The following is a 17,039-nucleotide window of genomic DNA, read 5'->3' as shown; positions in this document are numbered from 1 at the left end:
AATGGGGTACTACAGGAGGATCCCATCAGTCCTACCCTATTCAACATTGCCACCGCAGATATCGTGAAGATCTCAGAAAAATCGAATTCGTTATCTCTATATATGTATGCAGACGACATGGTCATAGGTTCCTTCAAACAGACTTGAATTGCAAGAAGCACTAAACGACTTACATAACTGGACAGAAGAAAATGACTTCAGTATAACTACTAACAAAACAAAATACATGGTGTTCCGGAAAGGTGGACGATTAGCAAAAGAGGATAAAATTACTTTAGGAGGGAAAGAACTGCAGACAGTAAACTACTATAAATATCTAGGAATCACCCTACAAACAACACGCAATTCATTCAGGATACAGTAAAGGAAAGTGTAACAGCTGCTATAAGAGGAATATATGATATAAAGAACATAACCAGTCTATCCCTCCAGGCGGCTATGATCTTATTCAATGCCAAAATATCGCCAGTGCTGACCTACAGATTAGAACTGATATGGGAAATCCCCTCCTCTGCGAACCATGTGACCTTGCCGTGGTATGGGAGGCTTGCGTGTCCCAATGATGCAGATAGCCGAGCCGCAGGTGCAACCATATCGGATGGGTATCTGTTGAGAGACCAGACTAACGAATGGTCCATCGAAAGGGGGGTAGCAGCCTTTCGGAAGCTGCAAGGGTGGCAGTCTAGATGATTGACTGATACGGCATTGTAATAATACTCAACATGGTTTAGCTGTGTTGATACTGCTACACGGCTGAAAGCAACGGGAAACTACAGCGGTAACTACCTCCTGAGGACATGCAGCTCTCTCTGTATGAATGGTGTACTGATCATGGCTTCCTCCTGGGTAAAATATTCCGGATTTAAATATAAAAATTTCATTGTTCCGTATTGAAATTATTAACGTTAAAAATTAAATAATTGAAGTTCAACCAATTCAATAAATAAAAGAAAGAAATGCAGTAATTACATTCTTATTTAAATGGGACCGGTTTCGACCTTAGTCCAGGTCATCGTCAGCCGTAAAAACATGTAGGCGAAATCACACAATGTTTATGAATATTGGAGATCGGTCAAATGCGTCAGTTTCACACTCTGTCAGGCACAAAGTCACAACACTATCAAATAATAACACTATAAATAAATTGAAGTCGCAGACGAATAGATTTGTAGAAGCAAACCGCCAGTTCCCGGTGATCAGCGCGGCACATTCAAGGTCATGCGCTGCGGTCTCGAACGCCAAAGTAGAGTGGAGGATTATTCAATTATACTGATTTGCGTCGTATATTTTTTATATACGTACTTAACTTCCCGCAACCGAGACAAATATTGGACCTTCAAGACATCCTCCACTCTACTTTGGCGTTCGAGACCGCAGCGCATGACCTTGAATGTGCCGAGCTGATCACCGGGAACTGGCGGTTTGCTTCTACAAATCTATTCGTCTGCAACCTCAATTTATTTATAGTGTTATTATTTGATAGTGTTGTGACTTTGTGCCTGACAGAGTGTGAAACTGACGCATTTGACCGTTCTCCAATATTCATAAACATTGTGTGATTTCGCCTACATGTTTTTACGGCTGACGATGACCTGGACTAAGGTCGAAACCGGTCCCATTTAAATAAGAATGTAATTACTGCATTTCTTTCCTTTATGTATTGAATTGGTTGAACTTCAATTATTTAATTTTTAACGAAAATATTCCGGAGGTAAACTAGTCCCCCATTCGGATCTCCGGGTGGGGACTACACGAGAGGAGGCGATCATTAGGAAGATGGATACTGACATTCTGCGAGTCGGAGCGTGGAATGTTAGAAGTTTGAATTGCTGTGGTAGGTTACAGAATCTGAAAAGCGAGATGGATAGGCTAAAGTTAGATGTAGTTGGTATAAGTGAAGTACGTTGGCAGGAAGAACAAGATTCTGGGTCAGGTGGCTACCGAATTATCAACACAAAATCAAACAGGGGAAATGCAGAAGTCGGTTTAATAATGAATAAGAAAATAGGGCAGCAGGTAAGCTACTACGACCAGCATAGTGAAAGAATTATTGTCATCAAGACAGACACCAAACCAATGCCCACCACAATAGTGCAGGTCTATATGCCTACTAGTTCAGAGGATGATGAAGAAATCGAAAGAATATATGAGGAGATAGAAGATTTAATACAATATGTAAAAGGTGACGAGAATCTAATTATGATGGGAGACTGGAATGCAGTGGTAGGCCAAGGAAGAGAAGGTAGTATAGTAGGAGAATTTGGATTGGGACAAAGAAACGAAAGAGGAAGTCGGCTGGTTGAATTCTGCACTGATCATAATTCAGTACTTGCCAATACTTGGTTCAAACACCACAAACGACGGCTGTATACGTGGACGAGACCTGGAGACACTGGAAGGTATCAAATAGACCTCATTATGATTAGGCAGAGATTCACAAACCAGAAGCAAGGAAGAGCTTTCTTAAGGAAAGAAATTTGCTCACTTTAAACATTGATATCGGAATCAGGAAGAAGTTTTTGAAGACTTTCGTGTGGAGCATGGCATTGCAAAACATTCCCAGAAGCAGACGCGGACTCTGACCACAACTTGTTGGTCATGAAATCCCATCTGAAGTTGAAGAAATTGAAGAAAGGAAAGAATGCAAAAAAAAAAAAAAAAAAAAAAAAAAAAAAAAAAAAAAATGGGATCTAGACAAGTTGAAAGAAAAGAGTGTGAGGGATTGTTATAAGGAACATGTTGCACAAGGACTAAATGAAAAGGCTGAAGGAAACACTATAGAGGAAGAGTGGAGAGTCATGAAAAGTTAAGTCAGTAGGGCTGCTGAAGAAATGTTAGGAAGGAAGAAAAGGTCAACTAAGGATCATGGATAACTCAGGAGATACTAGACCTGATTGATGAATGACAAAAATACAAGAATGCTAGAAATGAAGAGGGCAGAAAAGAATACAGGCAATTAAAGAATCAAGTGGATAAAAAGTGCAAGGTAGCTAAGGAAGAATGGCTGAAGGAGAAGTGCAAGGATGTCGAAGGTTGTATGGTCCTGGGAAAGGTAGATGCTGCATACAGGAAAATCAAGGAAACCTTTGGAGAAAGGAAATCTAGGTGTATGAATATTAAGAGCTCAGATGGAAAGCCACTTCTAGGGAAAGAAGACAAAGCAGAAAGATGGCAGGAGCATATCCAACAGTTGTATCAAGGTAAAGATGTAGATAATTTTGTTCTGGAACATGAAGAATCTGTTGATGCTGATGAAAAGGGAGACCCAATTTTGAGGTCAGAGTTTGACAGAGCTGTGAGTGACCTAAATAGGAACAAGGCACCTGGAATTGAGGACATTCCCTCTGAATTACTGACTGCCTTAGAAGAAACCAACATGGCAAGGTTATTTCATTTAGTGTGCAAGATGTATGAGACAGGGGAAGTCCCATCCGATTTTCGGCAGAATGTTGTTATACCTATTCCCAAGAAAGCCGGTGCTGACAGGTGTGAAAACTACCGCACCATTAGTTTAGTATCTCATGCCTGCAAAATTTTAACACGTATTATTTACAAAAGAATTAAAAAACAAATTGAAGCTATGTTGGGAGAAGATAAATTTGGCTTCAGAAGAAATGTAGGAACACGTGAAGCAATCCTGACTTTACGTCTGCTCTTAGAGGATCGAATCAAGAAGGACCAGCCCACGTACATGGCATTCATAGATCTAGAAAAGGCATTCGATGATGTTGATTGGACCAAGCTATTTAAGTTCTGAAGGTGATTGGGATCAGATACTGAGAACAAAGAATTATCTACAATCTGTATAAAAATCAGTCCGCAGTAATAAGAATCAAGGGCTTTGAAAAAGAAGCAGCAATTCAGAAAGGAGTAAGGCAATGCTGCAGTTCCTTTTCAATGTTTACATTGAACAGGCGAAAAGAAAATCAAAGAGGAAAGGGAATCACAATCCAAGGAGAGAAAATCAAAACCTTGAGATTTGCCGATGGTATTGTTCTTTTATCTGAGACTGCAGAAGATCTCGAGAAGCTGCTGAATGGTATGGATGAAGTCTTGGGTAAGGAGTACCAGATGAAAATAAATAAGTCCAAGACAAAAGTAATGGATTGCAGTCGAACGAAGGCAGGTGATGTAGGAAATATTAGATTAGGAAATGAAGTCTTAAAGGAAGTAGATGAATATTGTTACTTGGGTAGTAAAATAACTAACGATGGCAGAAGTAAGGAGGACATAAAATGCAGACTAGCACAAGCACGGAAGAGCTTTCTTAAGGAAAGAAATTTGCTCACTTCAAACATTGATATCGGAATCAGGAAGATGTTTTTGAAGACTTTCGTGTGGAGCATGGCATTGTATGGAAGTGAAACATGGACGATAACTAGCTCAGAAAGAAAGAGAATAGAAGCTTTTGAAATGTGGTGTTACAGCGGAATGTTGAAGATGAGATGATAGATCGAATCACGAATGAAGAGATACTGAATCGAATTGGTGAGAGGAGATCGATTTGGCTACATTTGACAAGAAGAAGAAATAGAATGATAGGACACATCTTAAGACACCCAGGACTTGTTCAGTTGGTTTTTGAAGGAAGTGTAGGTGGTAAGAACGTTAGGTGTAGACCAAGGTATGAATATGACAAGCAGATTAGAGCAGATGTAGGATGCAATAGTTACGTAGAAATGAAAAGTTAGCACAGGATAGGGTGGCATGGAGGGCTGCATCAAACCAGTCTATGGACTGATGACTCAAACACACACATGGGAAATCCTATCTTTTTCAGACTTAAACGCAATGGAGAAAGTAATAATAATAATAATAATAATAATAATAGTATGGCCTCAGCTACCATGTGCAGGCATTTCGATTTGACGCCATCTGGCTGTCTGCTCGTCAATTTCGATGTTCTGTTTTACTCTAGGCCCACTAGATGGGAGACCGAGTAAACCGGATTTCTCTTGGGCGACTATGGCTGAGATTTAATGAATTTTGTTGGGTAAATACCAAATGTATCACCAGAGATCTTTTACATGCCGACATCGTATGACATGGGGTATTGAATGGACTTTTTTCCGCCCTTCAAAAATCCGACTACCTCTGGCGGGTTTGAACCCGCTATCTTGGGATCCGGAGGCCGACACTCTACCACGGATCCATAGAGGCAGCTAATGGAGAAAGTAAAAGCCCGATATCTGAAAAGAGCACTCGGGAGTGGCAAGAACAATACCTTCCAGGCTTGTTTACGAATTGGCAAGAGAAACCTTCTACATCCAGGATTTACATTACGAACATCCCTGCCATCTACTGAGCAAGCGACAAACCTGATCCAGACAAGAGAGAAGAAGCACGAAGAAATCCCTCTGGACTTCTGTGGCACAGATGCAATGATCGACGGGAGATGGATAAAAGAAAATCAAGAACTTAGGAATTGGCAATTCATGGTTTTTGCCATAAAATTTGTAAAAACAAAAAGTTTCATGAATCAAACAATGAATGTGTGTGTGCACTGTGTAAAAACCACTGTGACAAATACCATATAACCATGTGCCCTAAACGAGAAAGATCGATAGTGGACTATAGCAAAGGGTAACTATATGCACAACTGTAAGCAATAGGTGCAAATTTTCCTTTTAACTTCATCTAATGTATGTATGTTACTATGCAATAATAACAATAGTTTGACCAGAAGAACTATTTACAAGTTTCCCTGTTCCAGCAAAAGAATTATGCTCAGTTATGTAAAGAAATACAGTAATAGCTGAAGAGGAACTGATGAGGGGATTCATCGACCTGTCCATAAGAATGCTTACATCTACAAGTTAAAGCAGGGCAACTAATTGTGGTACAGTATTCTTTATCCTCTCTTCTGTACCGTACCACTGGTATGAATTTGGGACTGCAAGAAAAAACGGATTATATGATCTCCAAACACCAGGCAAGACAGTACTGTAGCTCCAATGGAAATAAGGGAGATTGTGGTTGCCAGACTTGTAAAAATTATTGCAGCAATCAGAGTGACTGAGATCCATAATCCTCCATTGTTTAAGTTTTCTTGAGTTCATTTCATTCTTAGAATATTCTGTGGTAAAATTCCTGTGTTGATTAGTTCTGTTACTCTCTTAGGGTAGACCAATAAGGAAACCTCCCTACAATTTTTGAGGAAATTTATTATATGTGTAAAGCTTCCTTGTTGATGGACTGCCTCTTTATTTTCTCTGAAGTCTTCCTATAATCAGTTTGTACTGTACATTCATAGCTTGTCATCATCCAGGACAAAGCTTTAACATCTATGAAGTAGGGGAAATTATGGGGAAAGCATGATCCTATACACTGACCCTTAAGTATACTATGAATGTTTTCCAAATTAATTTCACATATTTATTTACATCTACTTCCCATTTACATTTCCTGTGTTCCAAGGTAAATGATCATGTTTTACCACAGAACACTGTACACCTTGCAACAAATTACTTTTTAAACTATTAACAGAACTGAAAAAAACAAAAATAGAAACAACAAGATATAAAACATACCTTGATGTCAGCATTTATGGAATTTGAAAAGCTACTACTCAAAATTCAAGAAAATTATATAAATGTAAAAAATATTCCAAGGTGCTAACTCTAGAAGACTAGAAGCAGTCAAGTTCCTTATATTGCTGGTACTTACTCCACTGAGGTGGATGCATCTCGCCCTGCAACAAACACAAAAAATTAATTAAACACTTATTCTACAGTAAATATAATTTTAATTATTTTTATATCTTAACATGGCAGTCATTTGAACTTTCACAAGACATATGTCAGATAATGAGAAAGATCTTACTGAACAATTAACTGGAACACAACAATAACACATGTATTTTGTTTTTGGTCCTTACAATTTTAAAAGACTTAATATAGATTCCATAAGCTTTGAGCACTTATTCTTAAGTTCATCATCATGAACCCATAAAGTATAAGAGATGTTTACTGCAGGAAGATGTATCTTTACAGGTTTGCAGGCTTTCCTCCCTCCTGACAAAAGTCTATGATGAATATTAGAAACATGCAATTTCACTCCCCTTCCTCCCAGTTCGTGAGCCAAATCCAGAGCAGTGAGCCTCGGGTTCATCAGTTGGAGTAGTTTCTTTTACCTTTCACAGTTTCCATTTCTCTTTGGTGAAACTGAACCAGTCTATTTGTGCTGCTGAATAATTCCCTTTATACTGGCCACACTGACACCACACTTGTAGCTAACACTCTTTATGTCGTGGAAGTATTCTGAGACAATGCTACAATCCTACAATGCCTCCTGGGGTCGTATCCAATGAAGCCACCGTTGGGAAAATTAGAGATAAAACCTTGGTCAAGTAATCCACACAGTACTGTTTGTTATCCACTGCTACTCTCCAACATCATTTCCTACAACAGGTGGTGGTATAACATGAGGGAGCGATAAAGAAGGAGGTAATTGGGAAAATGGAAGGCCTCACATTTATAATAAATGTGTCAGAGATGAGGTATGAAAAAACAAATACACTGCAACACCGAGAAGGATGTGAGGCATCACAATTCAGTACAGCACATAGAACATGGTCTACTACGTGACGAGGCATTGAGTGGGAGATATTTTCAATGTGTGCCCAATGTTCATCCATTGTGCCCAATGGATCTCTGTGACAGGTGTCATCATCCAGTCAGTGAACGTATGTTTTCAATGGATGAGAGGTCCAGTAAATGTACAAGTAGTTGTGGTGGTAGTGATTATTGTTTTAAGAGGAAGAACAAATGGGCAACCATCCACTGTTAAAAATAATGAGAGGGGAAAAATGGAAGGAGTTTGATAATTCAAAATACAAAATCATCACTGAAAAACAGACAAGAATCATGGAGGGCATGAAAATGAACTCCCTAGGCCTTGAATGCTCTACCATAGGGGTCAGAAAATAACAAGAGTTGACCAAGGGAGGTTGGAAAAGATAGATGGAAGTGAGGATCCTAGCACAAGTAAGTGGAAGCCATGCCAGGTCTCAGCTAAGATCGCCGACCCGTCTTTCCAAGTTTAGTCACCTCTTACGACAGGCAGGGGGCAACGAGCTATTTGACAGGGTTGCCAGATGATGTGTTCTCTTGGTACTGGCCCCAGGCTGATCATACAACAGCAGCCTCCAATTCATGCTGGTACACAGACCAGTGATGAGGACTTGGTTCAAGCAACACTGGTATTTGATAACCCCAAGTGCTTGTGCATAACATAGGACTTGGCCACAAATGTGCCACAGTGCCACCAGACTCAGATGCTACCATCGTGGTGCTGCAAGCAGAACTGGCACTCGTCGGGACAGATGATGGGATGTTATTCGTCCCTCCAGATCTAATGTTACTCACACCATGCCAGCTGCAGGGGCCTGTGGTGAGAATCTAAAGTTAGTCGCAGTAAAAGATACCCCACTGCTGCAGTCAGTGGCAAGCCGCAAGTGAGGGCACAGTTCAATGTGCTTGAAATCCTGAGTGAGGGTGTTTGATATGGCTGTTCAGTCTGCAATTGCCATGCACATGTATGTCTGACCTCCTGCTCATTGGTACTATGTGATGGGGCTGTTGGCTTCCTGTAAGTCACCCCAGTTCATCATTTCTCGACCCACTGATAATGTGTCATTTTCACTGTGGCTTCATTTCCTCCAATGTGTGAACAAATTTTGCAGTAAGATAATGTACAATCCCAATAGGCCCTGATTCTCCCATAGTTTGTATGATCATATTGATGCAGCACACTAACTTGATCTGTGGACCAGAACATCAGGGTAACAAAATAGAACACAGTCAGCTTCTAGGAACTTTAAAAATCAGCATAAATCAGAGGGAGGGAATACCTGGGCTGAATTCACACAGAAGCTCGACAAGAACTGTAGGAATGGCCATAATTAATCAATCAAGTAATGAAAATTAAGAGAAATACCTATGAGCAACTAAGGATAAAGAGAATGAAAAAAAATAACGACCAAATATGACGTGGGACAAAGGTCTAAGAATGTGCTTGAAATCCAGAGTGAGGGTGTTTGATATGGCTGTTCAGTCTGCAATTGCCATGCACATGTATGTCTGACCTCCTGTATAAAAATGTTAATTCAGTTCATGAATCAGAGCCAAGCACATTACGAGTATAGGGAAGATCATAGAACACAAATTGAGAGCTATAAGCAAACCACAGCTCGAAGAAGCAACAGCTCAACAACTGACCTCATATTTGCTGATAAGGTGATTATGAAGAAAACTATCCCCTGTGGGTAGAGGCAGCTGAATAACACCCACTGTATCCCCTGCTGATCATAAGAGGCAACTAATAGGGCCCTAGGTGCTCTTAACTTGGAAGCGTGGGTTGGCATTGCTTCCATTTACTTGTGTCAAGCTCCTCACTTTCATCTATCCTATCCGACCTCCCTTGGTCAACTGTTATTTTTTTCTTTTGACCCTGACAGTTTTAGAGTAGTTGAGGCCTATAGAGTCTTTCATTTTCATGCCCTAAGTAGTCCTTGCCTTTCCTTGGCTGATACCTTCATTTTTTGAAGTTTTGGATACACTCTATTTTTTCCCCTCTGATTAGTGTTAGTAGAGCATGGTTTCCCTGGTGTTATTCCTCTTAAAACAGTACGTTTACTTGGATACAAGTTGCAGCTGCTGCTGCTGCTGCTGCTGACAAGTCAAAAATAGTAGCAAATCAATTTTCAGGATATCCAACATCGATTTTGAACATCAAAAGATGAATTTATATGTTGAGTTTTCCAGTAATGTTTGCTTTTCTATGTATTTTATGTTCTTTATGAAATGCTGACATAGGAGTGTTATGATGATAGAAAGCTTCTTTTATGGATTTATAAGAAAAGTTATATAAAGCTGTGTACAAATTGGGGAAATCGATCATCATGGTTTGAGACCAAGAGTTGAGTTCAACGAGGAAGTGCACTGTCCCCACTACTTTTCATCACTGTTATGGACAATATAATGAAGAACGTCAAGGAAAAGTTAGGTGAACTGAATGAAGTGGCCTTTGCTGACGATACCATGATTTGGGGTGAAACAGAAGAGGAAGTACAGACCAGACTCAATGTGTGGAAATCCCATTTCCAGGAATATAATCGGAACATCAACGAGACAAAGACAGTAGTGATGGCAGTCAACACAGAAGGGCGTCTATCAAGTGTAAAACTAGGAGACCACCAGCTATAGTGAGTGGATTGTTTTCTTTACCTCGGAAGTATAATCTCCAGTAATAATTTGATCAGAAAGGAAATTACAAACAGAGTACAAAAGGGATCAGAATTCTACCAACAAGTAAGAAGACTTTTATGGGATGATATGATTCAAAAACCAACCACACTGATGATGTGTAACAGCTATTTCATACCAATATTGACCTATGTTATTGAAGCGTGCACCCTCACAAAAAGAGATTCATCAAGACTGCAAGCATCAGAGATGAGATTTCTTAGATCCACCTTCCAGAAGACCAAGATGTACAAGTTAAGAATTGAAGAGGTGAGGAAAGAAGCCGGAATAAAGACATCCCTATTAGACCGAATTGGCACATCCAGACTACAGTGGTACGGGCATGTGATGAGGATGGAGTCTACAAGAACCAGCTAATAAATTTGGAAAGACAGGTGGATGGGAAAAGACATGAAGAAAGACCTAAATCCCTATGGATTGACATGATCAAGGTTGATCTAGTTACCAGAGGATGGACAGTGGATGATGTTCTCCATGACAAGTTGTATACGGACAGAAAGAAGTGGAAGAGGCTCATTAACATTACCCGAGAAACTGGAACTGTACATTGATGATGATGATGATGATCATAAGAAAAGTAGGAAGGTCCACTTTTTTAAAGTTATTCATTTTACCATTTGCGTACCTTCTTGGTTTATAATTCTTTTCTTTGAATTTTTGATGTGATGTGATCAAAAACACAATTCAAGGAGTTAAGTACATCTGCAATAAACAACAAAAATCTAGAAAACATTCTGTAATTTTGTAGGAAATATCTAGGTTCCGACAGACACTATGATACTAGTTACATACTAATATATACAATACCAGTCAACAATTAAATGACTGCATCCCCAATATCAATAACCATTTTAAAACTCTTGGCTATGGGATTGATTGATGAGGTGCTGAGTGAAGTGAGTAATTGGAGTAATATGTTTAAATAATTGGACTTCAATATTAGTTAGTATAAAACAGTTAAATTGCCCATCAATTGATTAAACACACATACCAGCAACACTTTAGGTAGAATAGAACTGGCGATGGAATTTACTTCATTTGTTCATCTTTATAACAAAAGATATTTCAACCTCTGATGAAATCATAAATAGAGTAGAGGGAAGATTGCAGTTTTACCACCCGGTTTAAAATCTTCTAAGAATAATAATAATAATGTTATTTGCTTTACGTCCCACTAACTACTCTTACGGTCTTCGGAGACGCCGAGGTGCCGGAATTTAGTCCCACAGGAGTTCTTTTACGTGCCAGTAAATCTACCGACACGAGGCTGTCGTATTTGAGCACCTTCAAATACCACCGGACTGAGCCAGGATCGAACCTGCCAAGTTGGGGCTAGAAGGCCAGCGCCTTAACCGTCTGAGCCACTCAGCCCGGCTAAAATCTTCTCTACAGCAGTTACCACATCGTCCCTGCTCTGGCAAACTAGCGAAAGTGAAAAAATAGCAAATCTGCATTTAAGGTCTAAATTTAACTATTGGTATATGATCTACCCTCTGGCAAAGTATTGTACCTGTATCTTATTCCGTATGGCCACAATCAACTGTGTTGAATTCACTAATCTGCGTTGTTAGTATTTTCCACTATGCAAAAGTAGCGAATCTGCATTGTTGTTAGTTTGCCGTAGTCACCGTAGTTGAGTTTGGAACATTCACTGTGGCAGAGTAACAAAAGTGCCAGGTGTGCTGTTGGAACAATACACTGCTTCTGCCCTTTATTTCTGGATGCGTGAGGATTGCTACCAAGTTTAGGTTATATGCAGTTTATTTAGAATTAAAAGCCATTGTGGTCTACATAGCAGAATCATTGATTACTAGAACCAGACTTAACTTTCTTGCTTATACAACTTCTACAACTTGCTTTATGTGAAAATCCATCAAATACCTTCTGCAGTAGTAACGCATCAAATGATTACGTTCAGTCACCAGGAAATAGCTGATGCCCAAGTTTATCAAACTTAATTCTGGTAAGTTTCTATAATTATATTTATTTAATTTCTTAGTTCCGTTACAAAAATCCAACTTCCAAAACATTGTATTTCTATCTTAAATCAGATGGTATCAGAAGCTGTAAAATTAAACATGCATGTATATAAATATTGCAGGAACATGTAAGTTACAATAGTGAGGATCTAGTGATGGATATGCCTCATAGAACAAATAATGAAAATTATAAAGGTGACAAACTTTAACCTGTATTTGGAGATAACTCAGATAAGGATCCTTATGCTGGCCATGTGTCAGACTTGCACGGAAATGAATCTGCAACTGCAATGTCCTCACTAGTCAGTCCTATGCTAGTTTTTATTGTAGGTAAGTAGACATGCTGTTTCTCTTTTAAGAAACCATTTTATAAATTGTATTCTTCCTCTTTTAACACCAAAAATTCACAATTTTTATTTATACTTTATGAATATGCATGTATATAAAATAGTAAAGCCAATTTCTATTAATTTCTGGCCACTTGAGCCACTCTAGTGAAAATTACTGTTACAGGCACAACCAAATTCAACTGACTTTTTGGTTTGGTTTTTATGTGCCTTAGTGTTATATTTTCTATTTTTAGGTTATGACGAAGAACCTGTTGGTACTAAAAATATTTTCATTGCTCAAAGTCATGGTATTTCACCTCATCCAGTACCCACCCAGAGAAACAATGAATGTGGAGAGGAGACAAATCCTACCTCTGGAAAAGCTCTATCCAGAGGAAGTTCTCAATAGTCACCACCAAAGAAACATAAGACATCCGATCCATCCACGTGGAAGAGAAATATTCAATTTTAAAGTCATCTCAAGGAAGAAAGTTATGAAACCCTGAAAGGAAAAGGCCTACTAAATTCTGAGGTGTATACACAAAGTCAACCATACCTGTTTGAGTAAATTTTCAGAACATTTCCGGAACCTGCCAACACTTTTTGAACAATTCCAATTTATCATTCCTCATGTCACGGAACAGTCCAAAAAAGGGGAAACAACTGATGGACCTTCAAGACATCATTTTTCCGAAACTTTCACTCTCACCAAGGAAGGAGAGAAAGTCACTGTGTGCCGGGAGTTTTTTCTGGATATTTTAAACATCTTTGAAGGTTTAGTCAGGAGAGCACTATGTAAAGTCAATGAACAAGGAATTTTACTTCCTGAGATGTGAGGGAAGCACGAAGCCAAGAAGAAACTTAAGATGGGAGACGTATAATCCATCAGGGAACACATACTTTCTTTTCCGAGTGTAGAATCACACAACTGTTGGAAGAAAAGTGCGTGTAGATTTCTAGAACCTAACCTGAACATTACAAAAATGTATGACCTGTACAAAGAGAGATTCATTGAATCAGAAAGAAGATGTGCAAAATTTGAAAAGTAGAGAAGATTTCTCCATGAATACAAAATTGCCTGCCATGTTCCTAAGAAGGATCACTGCAAAACTTATTCAAAATATGAAGAAGAAAAAAAAACAGCCAAATTAACTGAATATGAGAATCATACAAGGAACATGTGGAGAGGAAAAAAGCCACCTGAAATTTGAAATATATTGTTAAATAGAAAGCAAAGAGTGACAAGACAATGTCGGCATTTCAATTTGATTTGCAAGATGTGTTGAGTACCCTCAAAGAAGCTGAAAACCATTTGTGTATGTATGGAAACTGGCTGATTATAATTTAACAGTTAACAATTTAGGTAACGCCTCAGCGGAATGTTTTATTTGGGACGAGACTGAAGGAAAGAGAGGAAGCGTGGAAATTTCAAGTAGCATTTATGCTTACCTCATGAATTATACTAATGCGGAGATAGTAATTATAATGTCAGACAGCTGTGGAGGAGAGCAAAATAACACTAATTTTGTGTGTATGTGTATAGAAGCAGTACAAAACACCCAAAACGTCAGCAGATTGATCATATTCATTTTGAATCGGGGTATAGTTTGATGGAATGTGTCTATCCATGCAAAAATATTCATGTAAGCAAAAAAACTCCCAGTATGCACTCCAGAAGGGTGAGTTCAACAGATAAGAAATGCACGCAAAAATCCAGCACCCTACAATGTTTCTGCATTTGTGCACAATGATTTCATGGATTTCAACCCAAAGGAGGCAAATTTTACAGCGGAGGAAGAATGCTTCTTTGCACTTCCGACAAATGGTGTGGTTTCATTACACGAAGGATGAACCATGTATGGTTCAGATAAAGACTGGGTATGGAGAAAGCAACTTCAAAAAGTTCACTTTCAAGCGTCGAAAGGGCCATCCATCAAAGTCTGAACCAGTAAAATCTTACTCTTCAAGATTCCCCATTTCTGATGCCAAACGGAAGGATCTTCTAAAGTTTGCAATGACCTGCAAATCCCAAAGGCATACCATGGGTCTTATGAAAATCTTCTCTCATCAGCAACAGCGAGAGATGCTCCATCTACCTGAACCAAACATTTCAGAGGAATCCTACTTTGAATAGATTGGAAAAACGTGTGTTATAGTAGAAAAATATTGTCAAATATTTACTTTAATTATTTTGTTACTACTTGAAAGTGCCTTTAATTCATAATGTAAAAATGTTCTAATAAAAATATTAGTCACACATCTTATTTTCTTCAAATTTGTCTTATTCATAAGTATAATTGCATCTACCTAATAGATCATTATTAGTAAAACAGGAACAGTTTTAGTGCAGAGTGAATGCCTTAGTGCGCTGATTATAAACTCACTCAGGCAAAGTAACGAAACTGCTTTTCCTTCCCTACAAATTAAGAAAAGAAAAAATACAAAACTACCCTTAAGCATGATGGTAGATAATATTCTTTTCACAAATAAACAAAACTGTAAATACAAAAATGTATTTTACATGAGCAGTCAAAGTTTCTTTTAGCTCTCCTGAAAAATGATCAATTTGCACATTCGCTAGTCTGCCATAGTGGGGATGACATACAGTAACAGAAATATCAACTGTGATGATGAAGATCCTGGAATCTAAAAGAACTAAGCCAGTAAGAAGCCCCATAGATGTTCTTCTCTGAAATTAGTAGGTTATCACTTTAGACTGGTCCAAGCACAACAGAAATTTAACTACCGGTAATCTTTTAAAGGTTATCAAGTGTTAAGTAGGCCACTCAGAGTACTTGCAGAATGCGACCCAGTCTTTGCAAATTAAAAACCTGTGTTCTCATAAGCTCAGTTGGATTTGAATGACGTTGTATATTATTTATATTCTATGGTTTACAGTGGATCTGATTATTACAGCAAAGATGTTGTAATCCAAAGATGATATATTCATTCTATTCAGTGTAACATTCTGTAGAGTTTGCCGAGAGTTTCATTAAAGCTCTAGAACAGGGATAATGATCATATCTTTTAAGGAGAACACCTCCATTTCTGAGAAATATTAGCATCCACTTGAGTTTAGAAATAACCCCAGCCTTTGCTTTTAAGACAAGAAAGGAATGTTAAATATCTCAATAAATACAGCTTAAGCACTGACATCAATAGAGTTAAATAGCTAAAGTCTGAAAATATGCAAGATTTTACAAGTTCATCAACTGTTTGAAACCGAGCTTGATTGCTGCAGTTGCTTAAGTGCGGCCAGTATCCAGTATTCGGGATTCGAATCCCACTGTCGACAGCCCTGAAGATGGTTTTCCATTGGTTCCCATTTTCACACCAGGCAAATGCTGGGGCTGTACCTTAATTAAGGCCACAGCCGCTTCCTTCCCAATCCTAGCCCTTTACTATACTATCATCGCCATAAGACCTTTCTGTGTCCCCAATGTAAAGCAAAAAAAAAACTTTTTGAGAGTCATATAAAGGTATTTGATTAGTGGAATTCTCTGTAGTATTCTCACAGCTTGAAATGCTTAAACTAAATACCCACCTTTTTTGGAGGGTCCAGCCTCCTGATGTTCCTCCTCTCGTTTCTGAAAAAGAAGAGAACATAATGTTTTGTGAAATAAATTTAGATAACTGTGAATAGTCAAAAATGAAGGAACTGGGTGAAGAGTAGCAGGGGAATATGGACAACAAGGAAGCAAGGAGAAGCATTTCTAACACATTGAGAGTGAATGTGTAAAGGTTAGAGGTGATAAAGGATGGAAATGTGTAATCTGCAGAGTACCACACTTTGATAATGTATAAAGTTTGGGCAATAATGAGGAATGGACCAATTAAAGTAGAGGCAGTGTCACTTCTAATAACAAGTAACATGATAAATTGCACAGAGTATTTAAAAGGTGAAAAGGTTTGGGTGAAAGGAGGCTGTTACTTAATTAGTGAACTCCTGCACAGCTAAATAAAAATCGTAAGTGCTGTGTGTCAACTCTGGAAACATGAACAGGTCAGAAGGTTTTTACCAGCATTGCCTTCTTAATAGATTCTAAATTTCCTAGAAAAAAAAATATGCATTTTGCAGAATTTTGGGTAGAATTATGTGTCGGAGGATTTTCTAGAGGCTTTGTTAAATGTAAATGTATGGCATAAATATCATTGAATCAAATTAGTGGGAAAATGTAGAATGTCTGGGGACTCCCAGTGGAAGTAACTGTCAATTCCCATCCATGCAGTTTGGAAGTACTCTTCTTTTACTGGATGAAATCTGTTTGCCTTATTGAGTGTGTATCTTAGTTCACTTCTTCAATGCTGTCTCTGCAGGACTGAGTCATCCCACTGCAGCACCACAGAGGTCAGATTTTAAAATGTTTTAGTGACTTTCATCAGTGTGTTGTGCATGCATTCTTTGCTTATAATGTTTAAACAATTTACCTACCATATGTCTTAATGAAATGTGACCTTGGCTCAAT

At 38.5% G+C, this 17,039-nt stretch overlaps 1 long non-coding RNA gene across 1 annotated transcript in view; it reads right to left on the bottom strand.

Moving 5' to 3' along the window:
• Window positions 1–16,160, bottom strand: part of LOC136858710 (uncharacterized) — a 39,621-nt gene extending 23,461 nt beyond the window's left edge. The window contains exons 1-2 of the long non-coding RNA XR_011018812.1: window positions 16,118–16,160; window positions 6,667–6,691 (exon numbers count right to left, since the gene is read on the bottom strand). This is a non-coding gene — a long non-coding RNA (uncharacterized lncRNA). The remainder of the gene's footprint in view (window positions 1–6,666; window positions 6,692–16,117) is intronic.
• Between the last annotated feature and the right edge of the window lie 879 nt (window positions 16,161–17,039).

The sequence above is a fragment of the Anabrus simplex genome, chromosome 1 (genome assembly GCF_040414725.1).
Source record: "Anabrus simplex isolate iqAnaSimp1 chromosome 1, ASM4041472v1, whole genome shotgun sequence".
Classification (NCBI taxonomy): domain Eukaryota; kingdom Metazoa; phylum Arthropoda; class Insecta; order Orthoptera; family Tettigoniidae; genus Anabrus; species Anabrus simplex.
The sequence above is the reverse complement of the archived record's forward strand: the minus strand, read 5'-3'. Positions and strand labels throughout refer to the sequence as shown.